The following is a 15,997-nucleotide window of genomic DNA, read 5'->3' as shown; positions in this document are numbered from 1 at the left end:
AATTCAATTTGTACTAAAAGATATGACCATTTGAAGTTGACCCAACAACCAATTCCCTCCAATTGCCTGCTGACCCCTACCTACAGTCCTTAGGTCCAACCACAGACCGTACTGGTCGACCGTGGGTGGGATCAGAGACTATCAACATTTGAGCCTTAATGACGAAACCCCACCTACGGTCAGTGGGTGGTTTCGTTAGTACTGGCTCTAGTTTTTCTGAAAACTAGGATTTTCTTCATTTTGAGGTCTGAGGTATTACAGAGAGCTTCAATGATAGGCTATAAATGTTGAATGTTTCTAACAACTTTGAATATTTTCCTTTTCTTTGACTTGGTGGTTGTGTGTATAATCTGCAGATGTGATATGTTTATATAATTTTCAACATACTTTATTTAGGAAGAGCAGACCTACTATGTTGGGCCCGTGCTAGCGTGTGTATATATATATATATATATATATATATCCAGGTCAAATTCAGATAATTAAATTTTGTTGAATATATTAAAATAATGTAAATGTGGGCTCCATTAGTACATATGTCATCAATCTTGATGGACAAGTAGTAATTTTCCTTTGTCCTCAAGGAATAAAGAATTGTACGGTATCTGTGACTAAACCAAAACCTCAAGAATTTATATGACATGTTCAACATTAGATGTTTGTTGTGAAAGAAAATGTAAGAGGAAAACAGGGTTACTCTTCATGGAATGTGGGCTAGCTCTTATGTGAAGAGAGTAGAACTAGCTCTCAAAGTAAAAGGAATACCTTATGAGTATGTGGAAGAAGATTTGATGAACAAAGGTCCATTGCTGCTCAAATACAATCCCATTCACAAGAAAGTACCAATACTTGTTCATAATAGAAACCCAATATGTGAGTCCTCTGTAATTCTTGAATACATTGATGAGACATGGAAGAATGAGTCACCACTGTTTCCACAAGATCCTTACCAAAGAGCTAAAGTTCGATTCTGGGCTTCATACATCCACCACGTATTATCACACTCTCAAATACACATTAAGCAAACAAATCCATCTAATTTTTGTTTAGTAGACTATATAAAACAACAATTATTCCATTAAATAAACAAATTTATTTCATCGACATCTTCACCGTCTTCATTAACCGAGAGAGCAGGTCAAGAACATGGCCATGAATGATTCCAGTGATGCCACCTTTTTTTTAAAAAAAAAAACCAGATCGTGATCGGAAATAGATCTGGCAAGTCCAGTATGGCGGTATCCATTTAATTATTAATATTAATCTATATATAATTAAAAGCAAGAAAGTCTAGCCTATAATTATTCCAAGTGGCAGCGCATTAGAAAGACAAGTGGCATTTTTATGTCAAAATTAGTTTATTAGGTAATAATTAGTTATTGTTTTTTAACAGCTTTTTAAGAATTCAAATTGCAAAGAAACATTTAAAATCAAATAGTATATTAAAAATTAATTAAAATTATTTATTTAAAAATAATATGATCATTTTTAAAATGAAGAAGTTAGCAAGCCAAATAAAATTCACTTTCACGTTTCCACCAAAAAATGCAGTTTTAAAACTGATAGTTGTATAGTATATTAAAAATTAATTAAAATTATTTATTTAAAAATAATATGATCATTTTTAAAATTGAGAAGTTAGGAAGCCAAATAAAACACACAAACTCCACGTATTTCTTATTCTTCTTTTCCCTTCACACACACCTGCACATAATTGCACAACCCACGTTGCTGTAACTTCCACATTTATGGAAGTTATCTCATAACTCTCACTATATATAGACTTCCCTGCTTACAGGTTATATGCATCTTTTTCCTTCTTTACACTTCTTACTGATTAGTGTTTTTATTTTGTTTCATACTTCTTTTGTATTGAACGGACGAATTAATTATGGCAGCTACGACTGATTTCATTAGCGAAATTAATAGCAAGTCAATGTATTGGAAATTAAAAGTTCGTATTGTCAGGCTTTGGGAAAACACGGATCGTGATCGACCAGATTGTCCTTTTTCTATCGAGGTTATTATGATGGATGAAAAGGTATTTTTAATATATTTTATAAGTATGATATTACTTTTTAAAGAATTTTAAGAAGTTATATACTAAATTGGAGTGCTAATTAAGTAACTAATTGTATCTGTAGGGCGATCGCATTCACGCGAGTCTTGGCAGATCTCTATTCCCAAATTTCAGAGAAAGTATTAAGGAAATGGGATTGTACTTTATTAATAATTTTGTGGTTTGTCCAAATACTATGAAATTAAGGATCAAAGACCACAAATTTAAGTTGATGTTCACAAAAAAGACAGTCGTTGAGGAGATAGAGGATCCACATTTCAGTATGTCTATCTTCAAATTTAAATCATATACACAGCTTACAAATCCACAAGAATTTGATAACACAGAACTATTTGGTAATAAATACATTATTTATAAGTTCCTTATTCAGACTTCGATCATTATTTATTTTGTATTAATTTATGTCGTCACTATTGTTGTAGATATCATTGGAGAAGTTGTGAATTATGGGGATGTACAATCTATCAAACAAGATGATAGTGTCCGAACGTTCATTAACGTTGACATACAGGATTATGAGTACGCATCCCACAATTCAATGAATATGTGCTTCAACAACTCATTATTTTTATTCATGTGATTAACCATATAAATTATGTAGGAATAAAAACATTTCAACAACTTTTTGGGGTGACTTTGTGGATCAGATCAAGCCATATTTGAATGAGTCCAATGACAAGCCTATTGTCGTTGTCATGCAGTTGATTAGATCACATCGATTTAGGGGTTATTTAGGTCTCTACTTTGCTATTCAAGATAATTGCACAATAAATAAACTCTTACCTAATTATTAACAATGCAGACCAAATTTCGGTGAAGAACATTTGGCATGATTCCAAGCTTTATTATATCAATTCAAGTCTTCCTCAAGTTGATGAATTTTCATCACGAATTAAGTTTGTTCCTGGAGAAAGCTCCCAAGCATTATGAGATGTAGTATAAGGGAGCTATAGATGTAAAGATAAAGTCGGGGAATTGGTTGAATTTTTGACCTGTTTACTCTTCTTTCGTCGCAACTTTAAGAATTTTGATCACTTGAGTTATAATGAAATACATCCTTTTAATAGAAATGAGTTTAATTAACTAAGAATTAGTATAATATAATACTTAATCCTACCCTACAAGATAAAGATGGAGGCAGACCTTGATAAGAGGTTCGGATGATATGCATAGTGTTAGTTCGAAAAAATTTAAGAGATTAATGAACTTAGATTGAGGAGACATGATAAATAAATCACTACACCATTTTAGGACTACGGCCACACTAATTCTGGACAACGCTCGTAAAGTGTTGCCTAAAATATTTTTGGGGATGCTTTCAAAGCATAGCCCAAGTTTTAACTTTTAGCTACACTTTATATTGGCAACAATTAAACAGTCTACTCTTTAATGGTACAAGCTACATTTTATAAGTGTTGTTACAATATGATATAATTGACAAGAACTATTAACATATATGGCCACACTTTTAAAGTGTCCTATTTTTATAATTGTAAAAACAACACATTAGAAGTGTGGCCTTAAAATTTTCACTAAAATATTACATTCCCTCCAACATTTTTAACTCTCCCTCCCATTTTTATTGGCCAAAAAAATTAATTCAGAAAACATTCATTTTAATAAAATACATAAAACATTTGTGAGAAAAACATGCGTGAGTACTCTCTTTCTTGGAAGAACTGAGCTTAAGAGTTAAAGAACTGAATAGCTGAAGAAATGAAGTCGAAGAACTAATAACGATAACAATTTCGTCAAGCGTGAGTTCGATTCTCTTCTCCGATAACAATTTTGTCAAGCGTGAGTTCGATTCACTGTTCCGTAAGTACTAAAAATAGTCTTCTTGTTATTGATTGATTTTTTGTTTTGTGTTTAGAAGAGGAGAATAAGAAGGAATTGATTACTTTGGGGTTGTTGGCAAGATGAATTGAAGCTAGAACACGATTTTAGACAGATTTCTAGCTGAAGAGCTCAACAGATGAAGAACTCTCACTGAAGAACACGATTTACATCATAGTTCTCGCTAATAGCAGGATTTTGTTGGAGTAGGGTTTATCACGTAACAAATTCTATCTTTGAAAGTCTAAATTTTAGCTTTAGAGTTTTGATATTCTTGTGTTTTTGATACAATTTTTGGGAGTATAGCTTGTATTTTAGATTCATCAATTGATTTTTGGGAGTGTAGCTCGTAATCGCTAAATAAGTATAAGTGGGCTGATTCTCCACTTGAGAATTTCTTTTTTATTAGGCATATAAGCCGATTAGGGCTGAAATTGTCCAGAAGTTTGAGTTCATGTAATCGATTTTGAATTCTTACAGTGAATATGTTTAAACAAGTAGCTAACAATACATTACATGATAGTTTAGAAGTTTGATTCTTCACTTCATGTAATCGATTTAGAAAAGTGAAGTTTGCTCATACTTAGATGTTTTGTTCCAGTATCTAAGGTGTACACCAAAAAACGTACAGGAATTACTCGATATAACCTAGTACTTAATATATTTTTTTAGTTGAACAACCTTTGGTGGGGTTAGGGGCTTAGCAACACCCCCATGCCTTATCATTAATAACAAAAATAAAAAAATATACAAGGAGGGGGACTTAAACCTGACCTCCGATCTTATGGTGAGTCAAGAATCGACCTACCTAATAAGGTTAGTCAACTCATCCTCATACTATAAAAGTGTAAACCTAGCACTATGCACCTTAAGGAGAGGACTCTTCTCAATTCAATTATACTAGGAAAACATACATAAGGGAGACTCTCCCCTTACAATAAGAGAAGAATTAAAAAAAAAAGACCTATTCTAAAAATAGCATTTGACAGAAACATAGAAAAACATGTTTCAGCTCACAAGCTAGTAGACTGTTTATCAACAAATAAACATCACTAATCCAAAACAGCCATATGATATCATTATTAGTAGTGTGTCTTTTGCATAGTCAAATGAATCACAAGCCTCTGCTTCTAGCTCTAGTGAGTGGTCTGCTTCTAGCTTTAGTGGTGTTGTGCCTTGTTTCTTTCCTTCCTCTTGGAGATAGTCCTTGTTGCTTTTTGATTTCTTGGATTTCCTCCTCATAATCAGTTTGAAAAGTGGCCCCAAAAGTTGTAGTGATCCCATTCTCTTCATCATCATTATCATCTAAAGATTGAGTATCTTCATCATACTCATCTTTAGAATTTGGAACCCCATATTCATCATAGTCCTCAACCTCTTCCTTCTGTCCCTGCTGTTTATTTTCAGTTTTCATTTCCTTTTGTTGCCTTTTTTTAATAACATTTCTTCCTTTTTTGCTTAGTCTGGCCTGGGATTTATTGTTACTAGGATGAGTAGGAGTGTTCCCTGCATTTTTCTGAGGAATCTGACTATGCAGTCCCTCTTTCTCTTGTGATCTAGCACTAGTTCCAGCATAAGGATTTTCCTTACCTAAGCCCTGTAAACTGTTCCCAATATCAAGCTGGTGGGATGCCTGATGCTTACTTCCATGATGTATAATAGGAACTTGAAGCTGGTCTGTACTTTTGCCCTCCTACTAAACGTTAGGCAAATCCCTCCCTTTGGTTTCTCCTTCCAGCATATTAGTTTGTGTGTCATTCATCCCTCCACCCATCCCTCCAGAAACTCCCTCAATAACCTCAACAGTTATTCCAAGTGGCAGCGCATTAGAAAGACAAGTGGCATTTTTATGACAAAATTAGTTTGTTAGGTAATAATTAGTTATTGTTTTTAACAGCTTTTTAAGAATTCAAATTGCAAAGAAACATTTAAAATCAAATAGTATATTAAAAATTAATTAAAATTATTTATTTAAAAATAATATGATCATTTTTAAAATTGGGAAGTTAGCAAGCCAAATAAAACTCACTTTCACGTTTCCACCAAAAAATGCAGTTTTAAAACTGACAGTTATATAGTATATTAAAAATTAATTAAAATTATTTATTTAAAAATAATATGATCATTTTTAAAATTGGGAAGTTAGGAAGCCAAATAAAACACACAAACTCCACATATTTCTTATTCTTCTTTTCCCTTCACACACACCTGCAGATAATTGCACAACCCACATTGCTGTAACTTCCACATTTATGGAAGTTATCTCATAACTCTCACTATATATAGACTTCCCTGCTTACAGGTTATATGCATCTTTTTCCTTCTTTACACTTCTTGCTGATTAGTGTTTTTATTTTGTTTCATACTTCTTTTGTATTGAACGGACGAATTAATTATGGCAGCTACGACTGATTTCATTAGCGAAATTAACAGCAAGTCAATGTATTGGAAATTAAAAGTTCGTATTGTCAGGCTTTGGGAAAACACGGATCGTGATCGACCAGATCGTCCTTTTTCTATCGAGGTTATTATGATGGATGAAAAGGTATTTTTAATATATTTTATAAGTATGATATTATTTTTTAAAGAATTTTAAGAAGTTATATACTAAATTGGAGTGCTAATTAAGTGACTAATTGTATCTGTAGGGCTATCGCATTCACGCGAGTATTGACAGATCTCTATTCTAAAATTTCAGAGAAAGTATTAAGGAAATGGGATTGTACTTTATTAATAATTTTGTGGTTTGTCCAAATACTATGAAATTAAGGATCAAAGACCACAAATTTAAGTTGATGTTCACAAAAAAGACAGACGTTGAGTTGATAGAGGATCCACATTTCAGTATGTCTATCTACAAATTTAAATCATATACACAGCTTACAAATCCACAAGAATTTGATAACACAGAACTATTTGGTAATCAATACATTATTTATAAGTTCCTTATTCAGACTTCGATCATTATTTATTTTGTATTAATTTATGTCGTCACTATTGTTGTAGATATCATTGGAGAAGTTGTGAGTTATGGGGATGTACAGTCTATCAAACAAGATGATAGTGTCCGAACGTTCATTAACGTTGACATACAGGATTATGAGTACGCATCCCACAATTCAATGAATATGTGCTTCAACAACTCATTATTTTTATTCATATGATTAACCATATAAATTATGTAGGAATAAAAACATTTCAACAACTTTTTGGGGTGACTTTGTGGATCAGATCAAGCCATATTTGAATGAGTCCAATGACAAGCCTATTGTCGTTGTCATGCAGTTGATTAGATCACATCGATTTAGGGGTTATTTAGGTCTCTACTTTGCTATTCAAGATAATTGCACAATAAATAAACTCTTACCTAATTATTAACAATGCAGACCAAATTTCGGTGAAGAACATTTGGCATGATTCCAAGCTTTATTATATCAATTCAAGTCTTCCTCAAGTTGATGAATTTTCATCACGAATTAAGTTTGTTCCTCGAGAAAGCTCCCAAGCATTATGAGATGTAGTATAAGTGAGCTATAGATGTAAAGATAAAGTCGGGGAATTGGTTGAATTTTTGACCTGTTTACTTTCCTTTCGTCGTAACTTTAAGAATTTTGATCACTTGAGTTATAATGAATTACATCCTTTTAATTGAAATGAGTTTAATTAACTAAGAATTAGTATAATATAATACCTAATCCTACCCTATAAGATAAAGATGGAGGCAGACTTTGATAAGAGGTTCGGATGATATGCATAGTGTTAGTTCGAAAAAATTTAAGAGATTAATGAACTTAGATTGAGGAGACATGATAAATAAATCACTACACCATTTTAGGACTACAACCACACTAATTTTGGACAACGCTTGTAAAGTGTTGCCTAAAATATTTTTGGGGATGCTTTCAAAGCATAGCCCAAGTTTTTAACTTTTCGCTACACTTTATATTGGCAACAATTAAACAGTCTACTCTTTAATGGTATAAGCTACATTTTATAAGTGTTGTTACAATATGATATAATTGAGAACAACTATTAACATATATGGCCACACTTTTAAAGTGTCCTATTTTTATAACTGTAAAAACAACACATTAGAAGTGTGGCCTTAAAATTTTCACTAAAAATATTACATTCCCTCCAACATTTTTAACTCTCCCTCCCATTTTTATTGGCCAAATTTTTTTTTCAGAAAACATTAATTTTAATAAAATACATCAAACATTTGTGACAAAAACATGCGTGAGTTCTCTCTTTCTTGGAAGAACTGAGCTTAAGAGTTGAAGAACTGAGCTGAAGAACTGAATAGTTGAAGAAATGAAGTCGAAGAACTAATAACGATAACAATTTCGTCAAGTGTGAGTTCGATTCTCTTCTCCGATAACAATTTTGTCAAGCGTGAGTTCGATTCACTGTTCCGTAAGTACTAAATATAGTCTTCTTGTTATTGATTGATTTTTTGTTTTGTGTTTAGAAGAGGAGAATAAGAAGGAATTGATTACTTTGGGGTTGTTGGCAAGATGAATTGAAGTTAGAACACAATTTTAGACAGATTTCTAGCTGAAGAGCTCAACAGATGAAGAACTCTCACTGAAGGACACGATTTACATCATAGTTCTCGCTGATAACAGGATTTTGTTGGAGTAGGGTTTATCACGTAACAAATTCTATCTTTGAAAGTCTAAATTTTAGCTTTAGAGTTTTGATATTCTTGTGTTTTTGATACAATTTTTGGGAGTATAGCTTGTATTTTAGATTCATCAGTTGATTTTTGGGAGTGTAGCTCGTAATCGCTAAATAAGTATAAGTGGGCTGATTCTCCACTTGAGAATTTCTTTTTTATTAGGCATATAAGCCGATTAGGGCTGAAATTGTCCAGAAGTTTGAGTTCATGTAATCGATTTTGAATTCTTACAGTGAATATGTTTAAACAAGTAGCTAACAATACATTACATGATAGTTTAGAAGTTTGATTCTTCACTTCATGTAATCGATTTAGAAAAGTGAAGTTTGCTCATACTTAGATGTTTTGTTCCAGTATCTAAGGTGTACACCAAAAAACGTACAGGAATTACTCGATATAACCTAGTACTTAATATATTTTTTTAGTTGAACAACCTTTGGTGGGGTTAGGGGCTTAGCAACACCCCCATGCCTTATCATTAATAACAAAAATAAAAAAATATACAAGGAGGGGGACTTAAACCTGATCTCCGATCTTATGGTGAGTCAAGAATCGACCTACCTAATAAGGTTAGTCAACTCATCCTCATACTATAAAAGTGTAAACCTAGCACTATGCACCTTAAGGAGAGGACTCTTCTCAATACAATTATAGTAGGAAAACATAAATGAGGGAGACTCTCCCCTTACAATAAGAGAAGAATTAAAAAAAAAAGACCTATTCTAAAAATGGCATTTGACAGAAACATAGAAAAACATGTTTCAGCTCACAAGCTAGTAGACTGTTTATCAACAAATAAACATCACTAATCCAAAACAGCCATATGATATCATTATTAGTAGTGTGAGTCTTTTCCATAGTCAAATGAATCACAAGCCTTTGCTTCTAGCTCTAGTGAGTGGTCTGCTTCTAGCTCTAGTGGTGTTGTGCCTTGTTTCTTTCCTTCCTCTTGGAGATAGTCCCTGTTGCTTTTTGATTTCTTGGATTTCCTCCTCATAATCAGTTTGAAAAGTGGCCGCAAAAGTTGTAGTGATCTCATCCTCTTCCTCATCATTATCATCTAAAGATTGAGTATCTTCATCATACTCATCTTTAGAATTTGGAACCCTATATTCATCATAGTCCTCAACCTCTTCCTTTGGTCCCTGCTGTTTATTTTCAGTTTTTATTTCCTTTTGTTGCCTTTTTTTAGTTGCATTTCTTATTTTTTTGCTTAGTCTGGCCTGGGATTTATTGTTACTAGGCTGAGTAGGAGTGTTCCTTGCATCTTTCTGAGGAATCTGACTATGCAGTTCCTCTTTCTCTTGTTGTCTAGCACTGGTTCCAGTATAAGGATTTTCCTTACGTAAGCCTTGTAAACTCTTCCCAATATCAAGCTGGTGGGATGCCTGATGCTTACTTCCATGATGTATAATAGGAACTTGAGGCTGGTCTGTACTTTCGCCCTCCTACTAAACATTAGGTAAATCCCTCCCTTTGGTTTCTCCTTCCTGCATATTAGTTTGTGTGTCTTTCATCCCTCCACCCATCCCTCCAGAAACTCCATCAATAGCCCCAATTGTCTCAACAGAAATAACAGTGGGGTTGTGGGGTAAAGGGATCCTTAAATCATTAACAGGTTCCATGTTACTGGAAATTCCTGCATTTTGATTTATTTGGGAGTGCTGTTCATTTTAACTACTTGTTGAATTAGCTAGGTTACCTGGATCCTGTGATGTTTGATCCTCCTTGGTTCATGTCTTACTGCTGGTATCCAGACCATATAGGCTGTTTGTAGCCTGTTCCTTGACATCTAAACTAGTAAAATTATTGTGAGTAGGAACAATGAGTGTCATACTTGCCTGAGTTGGATTTTGCTGATTCTCCATGCCTTCTTTATGCTGGAAGTCTGTAGGTTTGCACACAGTCTTAGGGTTGGCCTGTTCTTGATGCTTATTTTGCTTCTTCTTCTGTGTCTACCACTGATACCCTTGGTCATGTGATTTTTTCCCCTGCTGCATTTTTGAAGTATCATTGACTGTGTTATTCACCTGCTGCAGTTCTCTTGTAAGGTTATTGTCCTTCATTTCATTTTCTCCTTTGGTTCTACTTTTTTTTCTTGCACTTCAATAGCTAGCAAAACAGACCCGCCTTTTAGCATTTCTTCCTTTTTTTTCCTAATCAGCAATCAAAACCTTCCATGTGTTCTCCATTTCTCATATGCTTACCCGCCAAGGGCTTTACAAAACTAGTTGAATCAAAATGTGGAGAAGCTGAAAAACTAACAGAACATTCACCACAAAAGGGAAGGATAAAAAATACCTTTTTTCATGTATCACTAATACAACAGTTTTGAAATTCTCTATGTATTAGTGATACAAGAGTTTCTAAAGTTCGTTCTGTACCACTGATACAACAATTCTCTTTGTATTTGTTGTTGTATCAATGACATAGAGAAAATTTTAAAAACTGTTGTGTCACTAATACAATGTGAAATTTGAAAACTGTTGTATTACTAAGACAACAAATTTAAAAAAATATTGTATTACTAATACAAAGCGACTTTCATAAGCTGTTGATCGACTATCTATTATAGGATCATAGGAATGTTTGTTTGAATGTTTAAACATGGTATTAGATGTTTGATACTTTTCTGATTGGGTGTACACAAGAATGAGATTTTAAAATTTTGGACTTAGTTTTAAAAAACTCTAAAAGCTCTAAAGCTCTAAATTCACTCACAAAACTTTAACTTTTAATCATTTGAAGTCTATTTATTAATTTCTTTATTAATTGTGTCTATCCTATTAATTTTACTTATTTTTCCTTGGTAGTATCATCAACATTCAAAAACATTTGTGGAGGATTCAAGGTTTGATTTGGCATAGCACAACTGCCATGACTAGGTAAGAAACTTTTATCATCTCATAACATATGATTCTGATAACTTACTCGTGACTTTTAAAACTTATTTGTGAAGTATTTAATGATTTAATGATTGTTAGTGACAGATTAAATATTGATATCTTCTTCTAGGAATTCATATATCCCATCAAAGGATTGGATGAATTTAGCAAGGTATAGCAAAGAGTATATTGAAGGTGTTGAATCATTTCTAGATTTTGCTTACTCTTATGGAGATCCTCAAGGAGAGGAAATTCAGTGTCCATGTGCAAAATGTTGTAATATTCGTTGGACTCGAAGAAATGTAGTGTATGATCATCTAATATGCTATGGATTTGTTAAAGGCTATACTAGATGGATCAATCACGGGGAATGGGATATCAAGTTGAATGTTAACGATGATATGGATTAATCGCGTGATGATATTGATGGGTTGTTGAATGATCAATTTAGAGATGTTGCACAGGCTGAAGGAGTTTATGATGGTCCAAATGAAGATGCCAAGAAATTCTATAACTTAGTCGAAGAGGCAAGCCAAGAATTATATCCTGGTTGTACAGGATTCTCTAAATTATCATTCACACTTTGTTTATATTTGTTGAAGTGTCTACATGAATGGAGCAATGAATCATTCACTTCTCTTTTAGAGTTTTAAAAGAGGCGATGCCCGAGTTGAACATTCCTCCGTCTTACAATAAAACCAAGTCTATGGTTAAGAATCTTGATCTTGATTATGAGAAAATTGATGCATGTCCCAATAATTGCATGTTGTTCAGGAATGATCATAAGGATGATGAATTTTGTCATACTTGTGGAGCTTCACGATATATTAAATCTCCTGAAGTTGATAGTGAGCTTGAGCCTTCAAAAAAACAACATCGAGTTTCAGCAAAGACTTTGAGACACTTTCCATTAATTCCTAGACTCAAAAGGCTATTTATGTGCTCTAAGACGGTAGTTTCTTTGAGGTGGCATGACAAGGAGCGTTCTAAAGATGGAAAGTTAAGGCATCCTGCTGATGGTCTAGCATGGAAAGATTTTGATAGGTTGCATCCAGATTTCGCACTAGATTGTCGCAATGTGAGACCTGGCTTGTCAAGTGATGGATTCAATCCATTTCAAACCATGAGTATATCTCATAGCACATGGCCAGTTATGTTGATGGTGTATAATCTGCCGCCTTGGGTGTGCATGAAATCTGAATATTCTATACTTCCTGGGCCGCGATCACCTGGAAATGACATTGATATTTACTTACAACCATTGATAGATGAGTTAAAATTATCGTGGGATTCTGGGGTTGAAACATATGATGCTTCAAGAAATCAAACTTTTCAAATGCGGGCAGCTCTTATGTGGACAATCAATGACTTTCCTGCATATGCTATGTTATCTAGTTGGAGTACAAAAGGAAAGTTTGCTTGACCTTGTTGTAACTATGGCACTAATTCTCACTATCTTAAACATAGTCGGAAAATGTGTTATATGGATCATCGTGTTTTTCTACCCATGGATCATCCATGGAGATCTAACAAAAGATCTTTCAATGGAAAAACTAAATTCAGGCCTCCTCCACCTTTCTTAAAGGGAACTGATGTGCTTAATAACTTACATGATTTTGAAAATGTGTTTGGAAAGAAGAGAAAGAGATCAAATGATGGCCCATGGAAAAAAAGGTCAATTTTTTTTGAATTACCTTATTGGCAGCACAACTTGTTACGCCACAACCTTGATGTAATGCACATAGAGAAGAACATAGTTGATAGCATACTGGGAACTCTTTTGGATATTTCTGGCAAAACAAAGGATCATGCAAAAGCCCGGTATGATTTGAAAGATATGGGAATCAGGAAGAACCTTCATCCAAAAGATATAAAAGATAGTAAGAGAACAAAGTTTGCAAAGGCGTGCTTCTCAATGACAAATGGAGAGAAATCAATTTTTTGTGGAGTTTTAAAGACAGCCAAGCTACCTGATAGTAGTGCCTCCAATATATCTAGGTGTGTGCACTTGGATGAAAGAAAAGTGTCTAATTATAAAACCCATGATGCTCATTTCATGTTACATTACTTGCTTCCAATACCAATTAAAAGCATTCTTCCTTATCATGTGGCTATTCCTTTGATTCGTCTTAGTTCCTTCTTCCGTCGTTTCTGTCAAAAAGTAATCACATTGGAGGAACTGGATTGCTTAGAAGTAGAGATCATAGAAACAATAACTCAGTTGGAGCGAATTTTTCCTCCTTCATTTTTTGATATAATGATTCATTTGCCTATCCATTTGGCGAATGAAGTGAGATTAGGAGGTCCAGTTCAAAATCGATGGATGTATTCCACTGAATGAGAAATGGGTACATTCAAATCATACATCCGCAATAGACGTTATCCAGAAGGTTGCATAGCAGAGACATGAGTGGGAATAGATTGTATAAATTTATTTTCTAAATATATGCATAGGGGTGTGCATACCAAATTTAACAGAAGAGCCCGAAATAATGATGAATGTGACCCAGGTGATGCAGAAACTGTGAGTTTGTTTCCTAACAAAGGAGTTCCTTTAGGAGCAAAGAAAATTGATCCATTCATTTTAGATAACAAGTCACTAAGTCAGGCACATGCATACTTATTGGGAAATTGTGACGAGGTTCAAAAATATATTAGGTACCTTAATTTGAATATAGTATTCTTTTTGTATAATTAATTTTTAACTTATTTTATTTATTATTTTAACAAAAAAAGTACATATTGTGTAGAGAGCATGAGCAAGAGGTTAATAATCAGCCACGAAGATCTAAATGGAACAAGGCCAAGAATCATTGTCAAAACTTCTCTCAATGGTTTGAAACTCGTGCTTTGCAAGAGGATGTGCCTGATTTGATAAAACAATTGTCAAGAGGACCAAATTCCATTGCAAAAAGATATTTTGGGTATCTCATCAATGGATATAGATTCCATGTTAGGCAGCGTGATGCAAGGCATAAAACACAAAATAGTGGTGTTACACTAGTTGCCTCAACTACAAGCTTTGCAAGCTCAAAGGATAAAAATCCGATTGCTGCAGATTTGACTTATTATGGCAGAATAGTTGATATTGTTGAATTAGACTATTACGGTCATTTTAAGGTTGTTCTATTTAAGTGTGATTGGTATGAGGTTGAAAATGATGCTTATGATCTTACTTATGTCTATTTTAACAAGAGATGCTCTCAGGAAGAGCCTTTTGTGCTTGGATCTCAAGTACACCAATGCTTCTATGTGCAAGATCCATATGATCAAGATAGACATTATGTTATGAAGACTGTTCCGAGAGACTTGTTTAACCTGAGTGATGAAGTTGAATCTGATCTCCCACAATGTTATGAAAACGAGCCATTTGAACATTTAATGGGACCATCTATACCAAAAGATAATGGTGAAGTACTCTTAACAAGGACTGATGTACCAGAAACAATTATTGATGTGCCTTCGGAGGAATTTGTTACTCAACAACTTGAAGTCGAGTATGAAGAGGAGTTTGAAGATGAGTTTGCAGATGAATTTGAAGACGAGTCTGAAAATGAGTATGAAGATGAGTCTGAAAATGAGTATGAAGATGAGTTTGAAGATGAGTCTAAAGAAGAGTTTGAAGATGACGCACCATGAGTTTCATTATTTTTGTGATGACCATATAGTGCTCACTTACTGTTTTTGTAATTTAATTATTTTTTTTGGTACAAACACATTAAGATACCTAATATGTGGAATTGAAGATTAGATAGCTACAATGTTTAAGTATTCTGTTGGCTTTTTTCATGCGCCCAATTGTTGTTTGGTTAAGTAATTTATGTTGGCTTCTTATCTGATTATTATTTTATTGAGGAACCTGTACTTCTAGTTGAATATTCTTTTATTTGGTTGTTTGTTATTTATATACTTATTTGTTTCTTTTATTATCAGGCAGTAGGCATTAGTGGCAGAACAGTGAGCTCTGCAATTTAAAGTCGCTCCTGGTTTTGTCGCTGTCCTGAGTTCGTTGCTTTGAGAGAGGTACAACTATTTACCTTTAATTTTTCCTTGTTTGTTTCAGACCAAGAGTGTTATGTGTTGTTGTGACTGAAATAGTGAGCTGCTAGTTTGTATCAATTTCTTAGTTGATATGATTTTATATGTTTTCTTAAAGTTAACTAAGTCTCCTTTTAGTTTGTTCAAGATGGTCTGTAGTTCATTCAGTTGCAATTTTAAGTGTGCCTGCTATGTGTTCTGGGTTCTTGAAATGGGATTGTAAAATTTGGTTGTTTACCTCTCTCTCCAAGTGTGGCTCAGTTCTCTTTTGAGCATCTTTTAACTTAGTCGTTGTATATCTCCGTCTAATTGTTCTCAAATGCTATCTGATGCTATGAAGCTTCAAGTTCTAATGTTCAATTTGATCAGAAATAGTTTGTCTAGGTCCTGATTTTGTTTGAATTTATAGAATCTGTTTAGTTGGGCTCTAGCTTCCCTGCTAGGATATTGTGTCTGTACAGGTTATGGAATTAGTTT

The 15,997-nt window shown here is 33.7% G+C and overlaps 1 pseudogene; it reads left to right on the top strand.

Moving 5' to 3' along the window:
* The first annotated feature begins 674 nt into the window (after nt 1-674).
* Nucleotides 675-15,997, top strand: part of LOC125872217 (glutathione S-transferase U9-like) — a 74,146-nt pseudogene continuing 58,823 nt past the window's right edge.

Source organism: Solanum stenotomum, chromosome 8 (assembly GCF_019186545.1).
Source record: "Solanum stenotomum isolate F172 chromosome 8, ASM1918654v1, whole genome shotgun sequence".
NCBI classification, from domain to species: Eukaryota; Viridiplantae; Streptophyta; class Magnoliopsida; order Solanales; family Solanaceae; genus Solanum; species Solanum stenotomum.
This window is presented reverse-complemented; position numbering and strand designations above follow the sequence as displayed.